Here is a 17,813-nt window from a genome sequence, read left to right on the forward strand (position 1 = left end):
GTACGGCTCTGTTTTCTGAATATAATCTAAAAGATAAACAGGTTGAACTGGCACAAAGCAGAGATAAATATACAATGCTACATATTGAAAAACTGGATATACTACCATTTACAGTGGCGGAATCACCATCAACAGAATGGCTAATCAATGGCCACATTACTCTACCGGTCACCACTTTTCAGTTTCAATATTGCCTTGAGCAAAGGCAGGAAAATATGAAAACATGGGTAAGGCATACATTAAGGAATTCTGGGAATCACCATATAGATGTTGATGCCGGAGTGGGGATCAAGAAGTGTTTCTAAGTGGTACATACTGCAAGATTGCTTTAAGCGGTTCTCTCATGTGCCAGGACATTTCACTGCACGGAGCATGTAATGGTTCAGTAGTGAACTTGTCTTGCCACATGAAGGGGACTCCAGCTACCATGATTACACCGGCATTCCAGTTGCTCTCGAATGGGAGTTACTTGATGCTGAACGATCAGGGTTGCTGTGGGATGCTTCCGGGCATTGCCTATCTGGTCACTGTGAACTCCAGGGTTAATTGCTCTATGCAAGTATTGTTTCCCCCAACAAGCACAGTCAGGGAGGAGACGTTTATGGACTTCATTGAATGTTTCTTTTATACAGTATGATACAGTATGATACCTTGAGCAGACTGAAAGCTTACCCTTATCCTCCGCTCGAGAAACCCTTGATCTTCTAGTAGCAAGGACCTCGACTGAGATACAGGCACTTACACGTTCAAACTGCCCCTTTCATTTCATAGAAATGGTGGGTCATATCTTTAACATGTCTGATACAACTGGTATTGTATACCTATTTAAGACCATGAGGTCAGGATTTCCAAGCACCTTTCAGACAATCCTCGAGTTATTCCAAATATTATATTCTCTGTATTTGGGAGCATTTTTGTAGGTCTACCTCTGATCCTGCTCTCAATAGCGGGAATACTGATTGTAATTTTTCTGCTAATCAATGGATGGCCCAATCACCAACGAGATGGCGAAAGCTCTCTTGGAGCGAAAATACAGTGAACGCATGGTACAACATCTGGGTACACCTCACATACAGGAACTGAGCGCCTCTTTGTTCCTATTGTTTAGACCGGTCTGGATGGACTGCATCTTACCTGTTTTTCGATGCCTGTTTTGCAGCGACAAATGCGTGTTGTATCTTTGTCTGACACTTGCAACAGACATGCCTGCAGACTTGAATACCAGGCTAGAACCCTTGAGGTCTCATGCTAGGCAATGTTCCCAGCGTATTCCTATACTAATGGCCTCATTCCTCGAGAACCCAGAATTGCCTTTTGCTACAACTGGGTTGAGCATCAGCTCTTCCACTAGCATCACTAGTAGCCAGGTATTGACTACAGCACCAGCTGTCTCTACTACAGCTATTGGCAGTGCTGTGTATTATCTGTGCTCCATTGACGTACTCAGCGAGGTGTTACAAGGTCCGTCCCCTGTGGCAGCAATCAACGACGATGTTGTGTCTCCTAGCCAGGACACTTAATCTATAATTAGCCCATTGTGTGCTGGTAAAGAATTCGCATTTTCCTTTTTTGTTTAAAACTCAACTAAAATTGGACAATTTCCCAAAAATGGGCACTTTCGCTAAAAAAGCATGGCCTTCCAAATCGCTTGTAGTGGTTTGAAATATATAAACAAACTCATCTAGGACTTCGGCTTAAGGAACAATTCCAAACACTAATTTTCTGATTTTTTTTCCCCTCTTAGACTATTTAAAAAAAAAAGATTTTAATGTGTTAAGAAATGTTTTACGTGGCTCTCTGATAATTTTATGCGATGCAACCTAGTAAAAGTTCACTAGCATTTTATTATTGTTGACTATTCGGAAGAGGAGTGGGTGTTATGTCTCATATAGGTACCCTAATATAGGCCTGGGTAACATCATAACCCTTCACATACATGACCTCCCCTATGCAACAGAGTAAAAAGCATTTTTGTAGGCAGGAGGGTTTCCCCGAACAATAGCGTTCTACGAGTTCATCTTTTGACTGACACAGTATAAATGAATATTTATAAGGGTTCTTGGAAACCAGGCAGGGGCTACATCCACCTGCATAATATCTACATGAAAGGTTCATCCCATAAGTCATCCTCAAACCCAACATTGGCTAATACAAGAAACAAGGGAGAAAGAAACCCTAGATTCTTTTCTGCATAACCACAGCACCTCTTGTTAGTATTAGTTAGAGGGATCCAAAACTTCTAGGCCAACACACTGACCAGAAACGCTGAGGTTCCTGCATGCAGACGCTCCAGCTGACAGTAGTCTAAACATCTCTTGCCGTGTGTCCGACTCGAGACCAGGACTGGGTCCTACACTCTCTTGCTTCAGTTAATGAGGTTAGACTAAACCTAGAGGGATTCTTAGCTTCATACCCACTCACATGTTAGGTACACCTAGGTACATCTAGATAGGCATCATAGGAGTACGTGCACATTTATCATGCATTTTATATTCATGTATGTGTTCATGACTATTGCAAAATAGTAGAACTGTACTCTCCTTTTATATTCTTTATACTGCTGATGATATATCTCTGCTACTGTCTAATGGTTGTCGCAGCACATATATTTTACACTAGAAGAACAACTATGCAATAAACTTTTATTGTAAACAAGCCTGACTGTTTCTTCTGTGTAACTCCCTGAGAGAAACTAAGTGAGCATGAGTGACCGAGCAAAAGGTAGTACACCGTTTCCATGATCTTGAGGGATCAGGGCTGTCATGTTCTAAGGTTGCCAGAAACTATTCTCTCCCCGATAAGTGGAAATTCTAGTTGCACTGTGAGCTAGCTAATATTTTCAGTGGGGGTGATCTGATTCCAGTGTGCCACCAAACCTGTACTTTATGTTACCCAAACGTGCAGATTCTGTATAGGAATATATAGCAACTACAAAACAAGAGAGGTTTAGAAAAAAGAATGTGAGGTACAGAAAGAGGCAAGATAAGTGCAGAAAGAAGCAGGAGAAGTACAGAAAGAGGTAAGAGAAGCATAGAAAGAAGCAAGAGAAGTGCAGAAAGAGACAAGTGAGTTACAGAAAGAGGCAAGAGAGGTACAGAAAGAGGCAAGTGAAGTACAGATAAAGGTAGGAGAAGTGGAGCAATAGGCAAGAGAGGTGCTAAGGAAGAGAGTGAGGTGCAGAAAAAGGCAAGAGAGGTACAGAAAGAGGCAGGAGAAGTTCAGAACGAGGGAAGAGAGGTACAGATTGAGGCAAATGAGGTACAGAAAGTAGAGAGTGAGGTGCAGAAAGAGGCACGAGAAATGCAGAAAGAGGCAAGTAATGAACAGAAAGAAGCAAGAGACTATTGTGCACCATTAGTACAAATTTTGTATCCACATTAGAAATAAGTAACAGGTCACCAGCCCAGCCTTGCAATGAGCCTTCCGCCATGCTGTAGCGAATGCTGCTACATTTTTGGAAACATTTGAGCTGTTTGAGCTAGAAACAAGTTTCATTTGTTCATATCTGCAGATTATGCAACAGATGAAAGATAATGTGGCAAATGTGGTAAATGTATAACTATGCAAAATTCGGTGTGGCCAAACAGTCACATAATTTCAGTGGCCCTGCTCATACCTCTGACTACTTCCAGTAGTGCTCCTCTGTGGTTAGAGCAGTGCAGAAAGGATCAACAGGGTGGCAAAAAGAAGCAAGGGAAGTGCAGAAAGAGGCAAGGGAACTGCAGAAAAAGGCAAAAGAGGTGCAGAAAGAGGCAAGAAAGGTGAAGAAATAGGGAAGGGGCAGTAGGAGGGATGAGAGGTGCAAAAGGAAGCAAGAAAAGTGCAGAAAGAAGCAAGAGATGAACAAGGGTGCAAAAGGATGCAATAGAAGTGCAGAAAGAAGCAAGAGATGTATTGAAAGAAGCTGGAGAAGTGCAAAAAGAACCAACAGAAGTGCAGAAAGAGGCAATAGGGGTGCAGAAAGAGGCAAGAGAACTACAGAAAGAGGCAAGAGAGGTGCAGAAAGAGGCAAGTGTGATACAGAAAGAGGGAAGAGAGTTGCAGAAAGAGGCAAGAGGGGTGCAGAAAGATGAAAGAGAGGTGCAAAAAGAGGCAAATGGGATGCAAAATGAGGCAATAAAAGTGTTGAAGGAAGCAAAAGAGGTATAGAAAGAGGCAGGAGAAGTGCAGAAAGAGGCAAGAGAGAAACAGAAAAAGGCAAGAGGGGTACAGAAAAAGGCAAGAGGGGTACAGAAAGAGGCAAGAGTGGTGAAGAAAGAAGCAAGTGAAGTGCAGAAACAACCAAGAGAAGTGCAGAAAGAAGGCACAGAGTTGTAGAAAGAGGCAGGAGGAGTGCAGAAGGATTGACAAGAAGTGCAGAAAGAAGCAGTAGGGCTGCAGAAAGAAACAAGAAACATGCTGAAACAGCAAGAGAGGTGCAGAAAGAGGCAAGAAGAGAGGTGCAGAAAGGAGGAAGAGGAGTGTAGAAAGAGGCAAGAGGGGTACAGAAAGAGAAAAGAGGGGTACAGAAAGAGGCAAGAGTGGTGAAGAAAGAAGCAAGTGAAGTGCAGAAAGAAGCAAGAGAAGTGCAGAAAGAAGGCACAGAGTTGCAGAAAGAGGCAGGAGGAGTGCAGAAGGATTGACAAGAAGTGCAGAAAGAAGCAGTAGGGCTGCAGAAAGAAACAAGAAACATGCTGAAACAGCAAGAGAGGTGCAGAAAGAGGCAAGACGAGAGGTGCAGAAAGGAGGAAGAGGAGTGTAGAAAGAGGTAAGAGGGGTGCAGAAAGAGGCAAGAGAGTTACAGAAAGAGAAAAGAGAGGTACACAAAAAGACAAGAGAGGGAAGACAGATGCAGAAAGAAGAAAGATGGGTGCAGAAAGAAGCTAGAGAAGTGCAGAAAGAACCAAAAGAGGTGCAAAAAGAGGCAAGAGAAATTTGGAAAGAAGCAAGAGAGGTGGAGAAAGAGGAAGAAAGGCATGGACAGAAGCAAGAGAAGTGCAGGAAGAGGAACAATAGGTGCAGAAAGAAGGAAGAGAGGGACATAAAGAGGCAAGAGAAGTGCAGTAAGAAGGATGAGAAGTGCAGAAATATGCAACAGAGATGCAGAAAGATGGAAGAGGGGTGGACAAAGAGACAGGAGGGGTGCGAAAGAAGAAAGAGAGGTGCAGAAAGAGGCAAGTGGGGTACAAAAAGAGACATTAAAAGTGTATAAAGAAGCAAAAGAGGTGTACAAAGAGACAATAGAGAAACAGAAATAGACATGAGGGGTACAGAAAGAGGCAAGAGGGGTACGGAAAGAGGCAAGAGGGATGCAAAAAGGAGCAACAGAGGTGCAGAAAGAGCTAACAGGAGTGCAGAAGTATTGAAGAGAAGTGCAGAAAGAAGCAATAGGGTTGCAGAAAGAAACAGGAAAGGCATGGAAAGAAGCAGGAGAAGTGCAGAAAGAGGCAAGATAGGTGCAGACAGAGGGAAGACTGGTACAGAAAGAGGCAAGAGAAGTGCAAGATGAAACAAGAGAGATGCAGAAAGAGGCACAAAAAGTGCAGAAAGAGCCAAGTGAGGTACAAAAAGAGGCAAGAGAGGTACAGAAAGAGGCAAGAGAAGTGGAGAAAGAGGCGAGATAGTTGTAGAAAGAGGAGAGAGTTGTGCAGAAAGAAGCAAGCGATGTGCAGAAAGAAGCAAAAGAAGCACAGAAAGAGGCACGAGAAGTAAAGAAAGAAGCAAGAGAAGCACAGAAAGAGGCAAGAGAAGTGCAGAAAGAGTCAAGTGAGATATAGAAAGAGGCAAGAGTGGTACAGAAAGAGGCAAGTGAGGTACAGAAAGAGGCAAGAGAAGTGGAGAATGAGTCAAAGCAGGTGAAGAGAATGAGGTACAGAAAGCGGCAAGCCAGGTGTAGAGAGAGGTAAGAGAGGTACAGAAAAAGGCAAGAGAGATGCAGAAAGGAGAGAGTGAGGTGCAGAAAGAGCCAAGTGAGGTGCAGAAAGAGACAAGAGAGGTAAAAAAGCAGCAAGAGAAGTGCTGAAAGATGCAGGTGATGTACTGAAAGAAAACAGTGAGGTGTAGAAAGAGGACGAAATGCTCAGAAGGAGGAAGAAGGGTGCTGAAAGAAGCAAGAGAAGTGCATAAAGAAGCAAGTGAGGTGGAAAAGACACAAGAGAGGTGGAGAAAGAGGCAAGAGAGGTGTAGAAAAGAGCACGAGAGGTGCAGAAAGAGGCAAGAGAGGTATAGAAAGAGGAAGAAAGGTGCAGAAAGAGGCAAGAAAGGTATGGAAAGAGGTAAGAGAAGTGCAGAAAGGAGCAATAGAGTACCAGAAAGAGGCAAGTTCAGTGCAGAAAGAGGCAAGAGAGGTACAACAAGAGACAAGAGAGGATCAGAGAGAGGGAAGAGGGGTACAAAAAGAGATTAGATGGGTGCAGAAAGAGGCAAGAAGGGTGCAGAAAGAAGCAAAAGTACTACAGATAGCCAGAAACCGGTCCTAGGATGCTTGAAAGACATGGCTTGGAAGTTTGGGCTGGACTGTTCCCATGAGGCACAGGGTCAAGGCTGATTTGCATATGGCCATGTCTGAACTGGGGTGGTGTGGAGTGCAAAAAAATGATGGGTTTAGGCCCAGATCTCTGTACTGGGGTGAATGTATGACATTGTTCTGCATTCTGTCCATCAACTGTTGTTTTTGCATTTGTCACCCCGAGTGGGATGGGTATGCTCAGACATGAGTCCCATGCTCTCCACACCACTGGAGTCAAGCTATCCTGGCTGAAGACGGCTGATAGCCAGAAACCGGTCCTGGATTCTTGATTCCGGTCCAGGAAAGGCATGGCTTGGCAGTTCGGGCTGGACTGTTCCCATGAGGCAAATGGTCAAGACTGATTTGCATATGGCCATGTCTGAACTGGGGTGGTGTGGAGTGCAAAAAAACGATGGATTTAGGCCCAGATCTCTGTACTGGGGTGAATATATGACAGTGTTCTGCATTCTGTCCATCAACTGTTGTTTTTGCATTTGTCACCCCGAGTGGGATGGGTATGCTCAGACATGTGTCCCATGCTCCCCACACCACTGGAGTCAAGCTATCCTGGCTGAAGACGGCTGATAGCCAGAAACCGGTCCTAGGATGCTTGATTCCGGTCAAAGAAAGACATGGCTTAGCAGTTCGGGCTGGACTGTTCCCATGAGGCACAGGGTCAAGGCTGATTTGCATATGGCCATGTCTGAACTGGGGTGGTGTGGAGTGCAAAAAAACAATGGATGTAGGCCCAGATCTCTGTACTGGGGTGAATGTATGACATTGTTCTGTATTCTGTCCATCAACTGTTGTTTTTGCATTTGTCACCCCGAGTTGGATGGGTATGTTCAGACGTGAGTCCCATGCTCTCCACACCACTGGAGTCAAGCTATCCTGGCTGAAGACAGCTGATAGCCAGAAACCGGTCCTAGGATGCTTGATTCCGGTCCAGGAAACACATGGCTTGGCAGTTCCGGCTGGACTGTTCCCATGAGGCACAGGGTCAAGGCTGATTTGCATATGGCCATGTCTGAACTGGGGTGGTGTGGAGTGCAAAAAAACAATGGATTTAGGCCCAGATCTCTGTACTGGGCCTAAATCCACCAAATAACAGTAATAAGAACAAGAAAGACTCACACAGCAGTTAAGAAAAAAATCAAAAAGGTTTATAAGTTTTTTTTTGTCAAACTTTATTTTTTTATAAAGTTACTTAAACCATAAACTATTCTCAAATTGTATTTTTGTATTAATATAGTTATAAATAATAAAGCAATAAAAAATGTTTTACAAATATAATAGAGAAAAACAAGGTGGAAGATTCCTCTTGGGACCATGGATGTCGACGACAGAGCTTGTAATGTGCATATGAAAGGACTGAGAGAGAGAAAGAGAGAAGGAAAAACATGCCAGAGAGAAAGAGAGAGTGAAGGTAAGAAAGAGAGTGAGAAAGGGAAAAGGGAGAGAGAGATAGAAGGAAAGGTATGAAGAGAGTGAGAGAGAGAGAGAGAGAGAGAGAGAGAAGAGAGGGAAGTGAGAGAGAGAGAGAGAGAGAGAGAGAGAGAGAGAGAGAGAGAGAGAGAGAGAGAGAGAGAGAGAGAAAGAGAGACAGATTGTCGCCTCTGCTCATCGATTAGCAAATAATTACTTGGTGCTATCGGAGTGTGCAGCAGTAGGCAAACTGCACATGGCTGTCAAAACCCCACCGATCTCAATGTTTTGCAGAGTCCTGAATGGCAGACATCACATTGTGCAGGCATCTTACAGATGTTGTTGAGTCTTGAATGGAGGAGACCACATTAGCTTCTTTGCGGATCTGATAGATGTCGTTAAGTCGTTTATGGTGGAGACCACTTGAACTTCTGCACGACCTGGCCTATCTCACAGATGTCGTGAGTCATCAATGTGGAGAGCACCTTAGGGTTTGGTGCCGCTAAGCTTGTGGAACTCAAGTTAGTGGCATGTGGTGGTTGGCTCCTGATGGCCACATGAGTTTGGGGTGGCAGTAACTTTATGCATATGAAGTCTACGCCAAGGGGATGGTAAGCTGCTGATGGCCATATAGTTGAGGGTGCGACTAACCTTATGTGCAAGTTTTTGTGGAGTCCTCATGGTTGAGACCGGTGGACCAATTCGCCAGCTAGTGAGCACCGGCAATAAAGGATGTGACGTTGCCGATCTGTTATATTTGCATGGTCACATGGCCTGTGCTACATGTGCCTGATGAGTGTGGTGTGTGGGCATACCTGTCCTCAGGGAGTGGACGTGAGATGTTGAGAACTAGACTACTGACCTGCACACCAACAGCGAGTACGCCTGCGACAGGTACCTCTGTGGGTCAACGTCAGAACGTAATCGGAGTGGAGTGGCATACGATAGAACAGGGCAGGGATAGACAAAATGACAAGGATGGCTCATAGCACTGCGTCTGTGAGTCGAGCGTTGTACGTTGGTGGCCCCTCCAGCCTGCGTAGTAGAGGTTCAGTGGCACCAGGTTTTGCTAGCTTTCCATATGCAAATATAATTCACCGATTGAATTGAGTTTGGTGGTGTGGTCCGTACCACAAAGTTGGGGTCGCTGCCATTTAGGATTCAGGAACCAGTTACACATGTGGGATTGACTTGTGTTGAACAGAGTTAGTGGCAGCACATGTCGCCAGCCTTCCGTATGACAATATGCCTCACTGATAGAAGGGAGTCTGCTGCTGTAGTTGTCTCACAGATATGGGGGTCACTGCTATTCATGTGGGATCAGCTTGTGTTGAAGACAGTTAGTGACACCATGTGTCAACAGTCTTTCACAGTGTAGGTCAGAGGTAGCGGTGAGCAAGTGTTCATAGCCATGTGCATATGTTGGTGCCCCCACTGGCCTGTGTTGTCCAGGTTCAGTGGCACCATTTGTCGTTGGCCTTCCATATGCAAATATCCTTCACTGATTGAAGGGAGTCTGGTGCTGTGGTCATTGCCAGGAAATTGGGGTTGATGCCATTCAGGACTCAGGAACCAGTTACACATGTGGGATCGGCTTGCGTTGCACAGGGTTAGTTGGCACCACTTGTCACCGATCTTCCACAGTGCAGGCGAGAGGCAGAGGTGAGCTAAGGTCCACAGGTAGATGACACTGACTTGAGGTGCACAGATTGGGAGCATCTGGTCTTCTTAACCCATTATAGTCTCTTACACAGTTTGCGTCGGTACTAATCTTGAATTCTGAACCGTGTAACCGCAGTGTAGGGCACAGGTAGCGGTCAGGATGGGTGCACAGTCACATGGCTTTGAGTTGAGCTGTACAGTTAGTGGCACCTAGAGCACTCAATGTGTGCGCACACTGCGGTGATGCGTGGTCCCGGTGGGCCGCACTGAGAGCAACGTGTCTTGCGAATTGGATTGCGTCATCTGCAATCGCCACTGCATCTGAATTGTGAGCCCTGCTGTCCGCAGTGTAGATTGAAGGCAGTAGTCCATACAGACATAAGTCTGTGGTGCTGTGCCATTGGGTTCGCAGGGGGCCTGTGTCGAGGAGGCCTGCGGTCAAGGAGGCAGGCACGTGGCAGGGTGAGGGCCGATGCTCTGGCAGAGTCGTTGGTCTTCCCACAAGTGAACCAGGCACAGATTGGGATCATTTGGTCTTCTTAACCCATTATAGTCTCTTACACAATTTGGGTTGTTACTAATCTTGAATTGTGAACCATGTAACCCCAGTGTAGGGCGCAGGCAGAGGTCAGGATGGGCGCACAGCCACGTGGCATTGAGTTGAGCAGCACCATTAGTGGCACCTGGAGTACTCGGTATGTGTGCACACTGCGATGATACGTTGTCTCGGAGGTCCGCACTGAGAGCAATGTCTTGACTTGATAAGGCCACATGGAGATAAATTATGGTGCAGTGAGTTAGTAGCACCTGAAGCACACAGAGTGTGTGCATGCTGTGATGAGTGGTGGTCTCAGTGGGCCGCAGTGGGAGCAACGTGTCTTGCAAACTGGACTGCGTCATCTGCAAATGCCACTGCATCTGAATTGTGAGCCCTGCTGTCCGCAGTGTAGATCGAAGGCAGTAGTCGATACAGACATAAGTCTGTGGTGCTGTGCCGCTGTGCCGCTGGGTTCGCAGGGGGCCTGTGTCGAGGAGGCCTACGGTCATGGAGGCAGGCACGTGGCAGGCTGAGGGCCACCGCTCTGGCAGAGTTGTTGGTCTTCCCACAAGTGAACCAGGCACAGATTGGGATCATTTGGTCTTCTTAACCCATTATAGTCTCTTGCACAATTTGGGTCGGTCGCTACTAATCTTGAATTGTGAACCGTGTAACCCCAGTGTAGGGCGCTTGCAGTGGTCAGGATGGGTGCACAGCCACGTGGCATTGAGTTGAGCTGCACAGTCAGTGACACCTGGAATACGTGGTCTCGGAAGTCCCCACTGGGAGCAATGTCTTGGTTTGATAAGGCCACATAGAGATGACTTATGGTGCAGTGAGTTAGTAGCATCTGAAGCACACAGCCTATGCACATGCTGAGATGAGTGGTGGTCTCGGTGGGCCGCAGTTGGAGCAACGTGTCTTGCAAACTAGACTGCGTCATCGGCAATCACCACTGCATCTGAATTGTGAACCCTGCTGTTCGCAGTGCAGATCGAAGGCAGAAGTTAGCATAGACATCGAGGAATGCTTTTCATCACTTCTTCTTGATAAAATTTGAGGACATAGAGGACAATTCTGTCTGCATTTAATAAATCAAGGCTGAATTCAATGCTGTCTGTAGTGTAGATCTAAAGCTGAATTCAAGTTGTGAACCCTGATGTCGGCAGGGCAGATCGAAGGTAGTAGTTAGCATAGACATCGAGCAATGCTTTTTTGTAACTTCTTCTAGACAAAATCCGAGGACATAGAGTGCAGTTTTCTGTGCAATTAATAAATCAAGGCTGAATTCAAGTTGTGAACTCTACTGTCCACAGTGCAGATTGAAGGCAGTAGTTAGCATAGACATCAAGGAATGGTTTTTGTTACTTCTTCTTGAAAAAAACCGAGGACATAGAGTACAGTTCTCTGTGAAATAATACATCAAGGCTGAATTCAAGTTGTCAACCGTGCTGTCTGCAGGTCGGATCGAAGGCAGTAGTTAGCATAGACATCGAGGAATGCTTAGTACAGAGTACAGTTCTGTGTGTATTTAATAAATCAAGGCTGTAAGTTGCGAACCCTGCAGTCCGCCGTGTAGATTGAACACAGTCGTCGGTACAGACATAAGTCTGTGGTGTAGTGGTGCTGGGTTTGCAGGGGGCTTGTGTGGAGGAGGCCCGTGGTCCTGACAGCAGCCACGAACCAGGGTGAGGGCCACCGCTCTGGCAGACTCATTTGTCTTTGCACAAGTGAACCACGCCCAGGGCGTGGCATATGTATTTATACTCTTAGGCTGGAGTTGCATACGTTGGACCAGCCCACTCCACTTCCGCTTCAAAGGGGGGACAACACAGCTACATGACCAAGATCTTCCCCAGTGTCTGAGGTAATATGATTGCATCCACTGTGCAGTACACTAAACGTATCAATACTATATCTCCACATGGAGAGGTTAGTGGTTTGTATAGTGAGGTCTTTGCAGCACATGCCCGGTACACTTTGGGATTGTGTGAATTATTGTTGATGGTCGACTTGCCGATTCAGAAAAGGGGGTGGTTATGAACGGAGTGTCTGAATTAAGCAGACCACTCTTACCCAGTCCAAAGATCAGGGCTTGATCCATCACCGTTATTTATCTCACTGCACCATCCCAGTTCAGAACCCGGCTATATGCAAATCAGTCTGTCCCTGGCCCAGTGCATCATGGGAACAGGGCAGACTAAACTACCAAGCCAATTCTTCACCAGAAAGGAGACAAGCTACCGGGGACCGGTTTCTGGCATTTCAGCCGTCGTCGGCCCGGCTTGCTTGAATCCTGATGGTGCAGTGAGAAAGGGACTCATGTCTGAGTATACCCTACCACACCTATAGTGGCCAAAAACGATTCAGAAAAGGGGGTGGTGATGAACAGAGTGTCTGAATTATGCAGACCACTCTTACCCAGTCCAAAGATCAGGGATTGATCCATCACCGTTATTTATCTCACTGCACCATCCCAGTTCAGAACCCGGCGATATGCAAATCAGTCTGTCCCTGGCCCAGTGCATCATGGGAACAGGGCAGACTAAACTACCAAGCCAATTCTTCACCAGAAAGGAGACAAGCTACCGGGGAACGGTTTCTGGCATTTCAGCCGTCGTCGGCCCGGCTTGCTTGAATCCTGATGGTGCAGTGAGAAAGGGACTCATGTCTGAGTATACCCTGCCACACCTATAGTGGCCAAAACGATTCAGAAAAGGGGGTGGTGATTAACAGAGTGTCTGAATTAAGCAGACCACTCTTACCCAGTCCAAAGATCAGGGCTTGATCCATCACCGTTATTTATCTCACTGCACCATCCCAGTTCAGAACTCGGCTATATGCAAATCAGTCTGTCCCTGGCCCAGTGCATCATGGGAACAGGGCAGACTAAACTACCAAGCCAATTCTTCACCAGAAAGGAGACAAGCTACCGGGGACCGGTTTCTGGCATTTCAGCCGTCGTCGGCCTGGCTTGCTTGAATCCTGATGGAGCAGTGAGAAAGGGACTCATGTCTGAGTATACCCTGCCACACCTATAGTGGCCAAAAACGATTCAGAAAAGGGGGTGGTGATGAACAGAGTGTCTGAATTAAGCAGATGGTCGACTTGCCTCCTTCACATATAGTTGGTTGCCACATCTCCGAACATTCAGCTATTGTGCGTTTGAGGGGATATTGTATTTTGGGAAGGGTCCGTTGTTCTGTTTTGCACTGCCTGGGTGGTAGCAGGGCGGGGAGTGGTGGTGGGATGTTCTGGTGGTGGTGGTACTGGGTGTTGGGGCTTTGTTGGGTGTCGGAGCTCCATGATTACTACCTCTATCACGTGTTGGTCTTTAGATGTGGATGTGAGTTGGATCTAATTCATGCAGTAGACAGTCGACCTTATCACACCAGTTAAAGGTTGATGTTAATTTCTTACTGGTAAGTGGGGCTATCGCCTGTTTTTAGGTAGCATTGCAGATTTGGCTGGTTGTTGAAAATATGGGGAAGTGGTATTTTTGTGTTTTTTTGCACGGGAACACCTAGTTTGTATATGATTAGTATTAGTTGTGGCTCTAGTTTGTGGCGATTTTGTTGGTGGAAGGTATCAATGGAAGGGTGGTGATATTCGCAGTTTTTACCAGGTTGAGAATGGGATGATAATTAAAAAAGACAGAAAAGAATGATATGCTTTATGAGCATTATAATTAGAAATTAGCATTTAAAAAACCTTTGAAATTAGGTGAAAAAAACATTGGTTTTACAGACGTTATAGTGAGGAATTCACATTTAAAAATCCTTAGAAATTCATTAAAAAAAATCCACAGGTTTCAGGGACGTTATAGTTAGTTGAACATTTGACTCATATAAAACCAGGGAAATACGCCTGTTATAGTTAGTTGAGCTAATTATAACTCGTGCGCCCGCAATGCACTGCTGATGACATCACATATTACATCACTGATGACATGGTCAGTGACATCACTCATGACATCACTGATGACATCTCAAATGACATCACTGATGACATCACTCATGACATCATCCAGTGAATGTGTGTTTCGGTAAAGATTCAATATGTTTTATTACCTACTGACGGTCGCCAGTAGGTACATATAGTTAGGATTTTTTTCCTATGGGATTTCTGAAAATTCTATGTCGAATAACTTTGGCGTTTGTGGACAGAATTGGCTAAAATTTTCAGGAAAATGGCACAATTTTCAGGAAAATGGCAGCCCCTGAAAATTTGGGGGGGTTTTGTCAAGGAGGGGCCGAGAAAAAAGGGGGGTCCCAAAACGCGTTTTTCCCATTCATTTTTCCATAGGGCGGTTGGAATCACTTTTAGCTCGAACGGCTGAATGGATGTACACGAAACTTGGCAAAATTGTAGATATGGTTTGCCCGACGTGCCTTTGCTATGTCTTAATATATGTGCTCCAGTGGATTTTGAGAAATTAACGTTTTAAAAAACAGATATATCTGTGACAGCGTCCCGGTTAGCGCCCCGGTTCGCGTACCTGACGCGTAACGGAACTTCGCGAGGAGAAGCGGATTGGCTCCCCGGTGACTGTGAACATTCTAAACAGTCCGGAGCGGCCGCCATCTTGTGTCTCGGTAGGATCGAGACACAAGAGGTGGCAAAAACAAAGGGGGAAATGAGCATAAGGGGGCAGAGTACATCCTCCCTGACCCCCTAGGTTTGATGAGGGGGCTTTAAAAGGGCCCCGCGGGGCAAAAAAAAATAATTTTTATTATCGTTTTTTTTGCGGGGGGAGCGCTCGGTACGCGCACCGGGAAGTGGTCCGGGGAGCGTAATATAGGGAAAATAGAATTAAAGAATGTTCAAATAATGTATGTATATTGATTGTTCTTTTTGTTGTATTTTTTTTATTTTTTTTTATTTAAGTACCAACATGTAGGTACCAATGCAGAGTCTAAAAATAAAAATACACAGTTTCCTTTGTAGATATCTTGCATGTTGTTTCAGAAGTTATTGTGGTATATGGAATTCATAGCATAGTCTGTGAGGAAAGCAGAAAGAATATGGAGGCAGGAGATGAAAAAGAGATGTTAAATACACATTGGAGATAAAATAGTGGGAGAAAGGAAGTAACTATGAGCAAACTTACTGTGTTACACAAAAAAGTTGCACAGTATATTTAAAGTCTGACTTTACATTATAATCAATTTGGTACTAGTTTAAAAAATACATATAAAAATGAATAATGTCTCAAACAATTTTTGAATTATTAAATATAAATTTATTTCTCAGATTCGTTTTCAAAATTTAAAAGAACTTCTAATATTTGATTGTCAGAAATGTCCTCATTTTCAATCAGGAAATCTACTGATTCTACACATTGAAGAAGTTCATAGTTCCGTGATTCATCCATGAATTCAGAGTCATTGGGTTTAATATCTGTATCTTTGTTGCTTTCCAGAACAATTTCGATGGTATTTTTTTGCTCTCCTTCCATTTTTGTGCTGTAAATTGAATTTTAAAAAAATATATCAGTAGAGATAGGGCACTGTTGGGTTTAAGTTCAGACAGGTAGTTTGGTTTTTTTAACAGTGATTTTATCTTTGGGCAGTGTATGGTATCAGAGTGGAAGTAAAAATATAAAAAAGTGTATGTGATAAAGCCTAAATAAATTCATAATTATACAAGACAAGCCTAACTCCATCTATAACTATAACAGAGAAGTCTATCTTATTCTATAACTATTACAGAGGCATAGTATATAACTATCAGAAAATGTTTTCCTAATTAACTTAAAGTGCACAACATACTTCAGTTTTTAAAATAACATCTTACCTTTCAAAAAGAAGTTTAAGTTGTCAGTTGAAATGCACTTGAAATGTACTTCAGGAAGTAGTAGTCAGAATGGCTGTGTTTCTCTCTCTTTCTTTATATATATTCAGGTACATAACCAATCAAATGTCATGAAATAATAGAAGATAATGAAAGTAGCATTTTAATTGGTTGTCAATTCTAACACTTCATAAGTGTTTTTGTTAGGTAATTTACCTCAGGATATTTAGTCAGGCCTACAGCATAATTTTCTCAATGGAATTCCATCAAATTTGGGTAAATGGTAGGGACTGCTATGTAGTAGTGCCTATTCTATATTTGATGAAAGTGTCTCTAGTGGTTTTTCTGTAAATTACTTTCCCACCTTTTTTTAGCGAGCGCTCACCGGTGCGCGCCCCGGTACGCGAACCGGCAGCGTTACGGGAGTCCTCCATTTTGTGTATCGGTAGAATTGAGACACAAGATGGAGGACAAACAATGTTCGGAATAGGTAGAAGGGGGCACGGTAGACACTTTGTGACCTTCTAGGTTTTCTGAGGGGGGCTTAGGACGCTGATATAGGCAAAACAAAAAAAAATTTGCGTGGGAAGCGCCCGGTACGCGCACCGGTACGCGAACCGGGGAGCGTACTTTGGTGAAATTTTTTTTAAAAGTTAGAAAAAGATAAACGTTTTGAATGATCAGAGGTAGGGAAGCAATGAAAAGATCTATTGGGTTCTGTGGCTAATTAAGGTACTTACAAGTAGGTTCCAATGCACAGTTTTAAATTCAGGAGGAATATTCTATTCCCCTCATCGGAGAAGTGCACACCATCTCCTCTGTAGATGTCTTGCATGTTGTAACGCAAGTTATTGTTGTATATTAAACCCATTGTAAATTCTCTCATGTAAGCAGAAACAGATTTATTCACATGTTTCCGTGCTTTCTCAAATTGTGGAAAAAATTGGTTGGACCACTTCCATTTCTGTCATTGGCATATATTGGAATATACCAAGGCAGTTTGGGGAAAAAGTGTCATCAATTGATGAAAGGTGTAGCATTTCCAGACCAACCCCAGTCATAGTCCCAAAATCAATTCCACCACAGTGCACTATTAAGAGGTTAGGGTTTGGCAGATGCATAAAAAAATTATATTACAAACATATAAAATATATTTTTCATTTAAAAGAATAATACATTTAACAGTTTTTGATATTTGCAATAAAAAAACATTGAAATTCACTGAAAAAAACATAGGTTATAGACCATATATAGTTAGGAATTAGCATTTACAAAACCTTGAAAATTCACTGAAAAAACCATAGGTTATAGACCATATATAGTTAGGGATTAGCATTTACAAAACCTTATTTTACTCACACAAAACCATTGAAATTCGCATATATAGTTAGTTGCACTAACTATATATCGCGCACCCGCAATCCACTGCTGATGATGTCACATATTACATCATTCATGACATGGTCAGTGACATCACTGATGACATCACTGATGACATCTCAAATGACATCACTGATGACATCACTGATGACATCTCAAATGACATCACTGATGACATCTCATTTGACATTACTCATCACATCACTGATGATATCATTCATGTGATAATACGATGAACCTCTTCAGATTCTAATATAACCTTAGATACAATCAGTGTAAACAGACACTCACAGACTGTCACTCATCCATGGAGTTACTCACACACCTAGTCAGTCATGCAAAAAATCAATCACACCTCCATTTCCTCAACTATACAGTAATTCACACCTTACTTATTCAGGTTCAGGTTCAGGTAAGCTTTATTTCGATATAAAAACATATCATAAAAGCAACACATCACATCAATTAAAAGACATTTTTAGCACAGTCAATACAATGACCGACAAAATCAACATTGAATATTTTAAA

The sequence above is a fragment of the Lissotriton vulgaris genome, chromosome 8 (genome assembly GCF_964263255.1).
Source record: "Lissotriton vulgaris chromosome 8, aLisVul1.2, whole genome shotgun sequence".
Classification (NCBI taxonomy): domain Eukaryota; kingdom Metazoa; phylum Chordata; class Amphibia; order Caudata; family Salamandridae; genus Lissotriton; species Lissotriton vulgaris.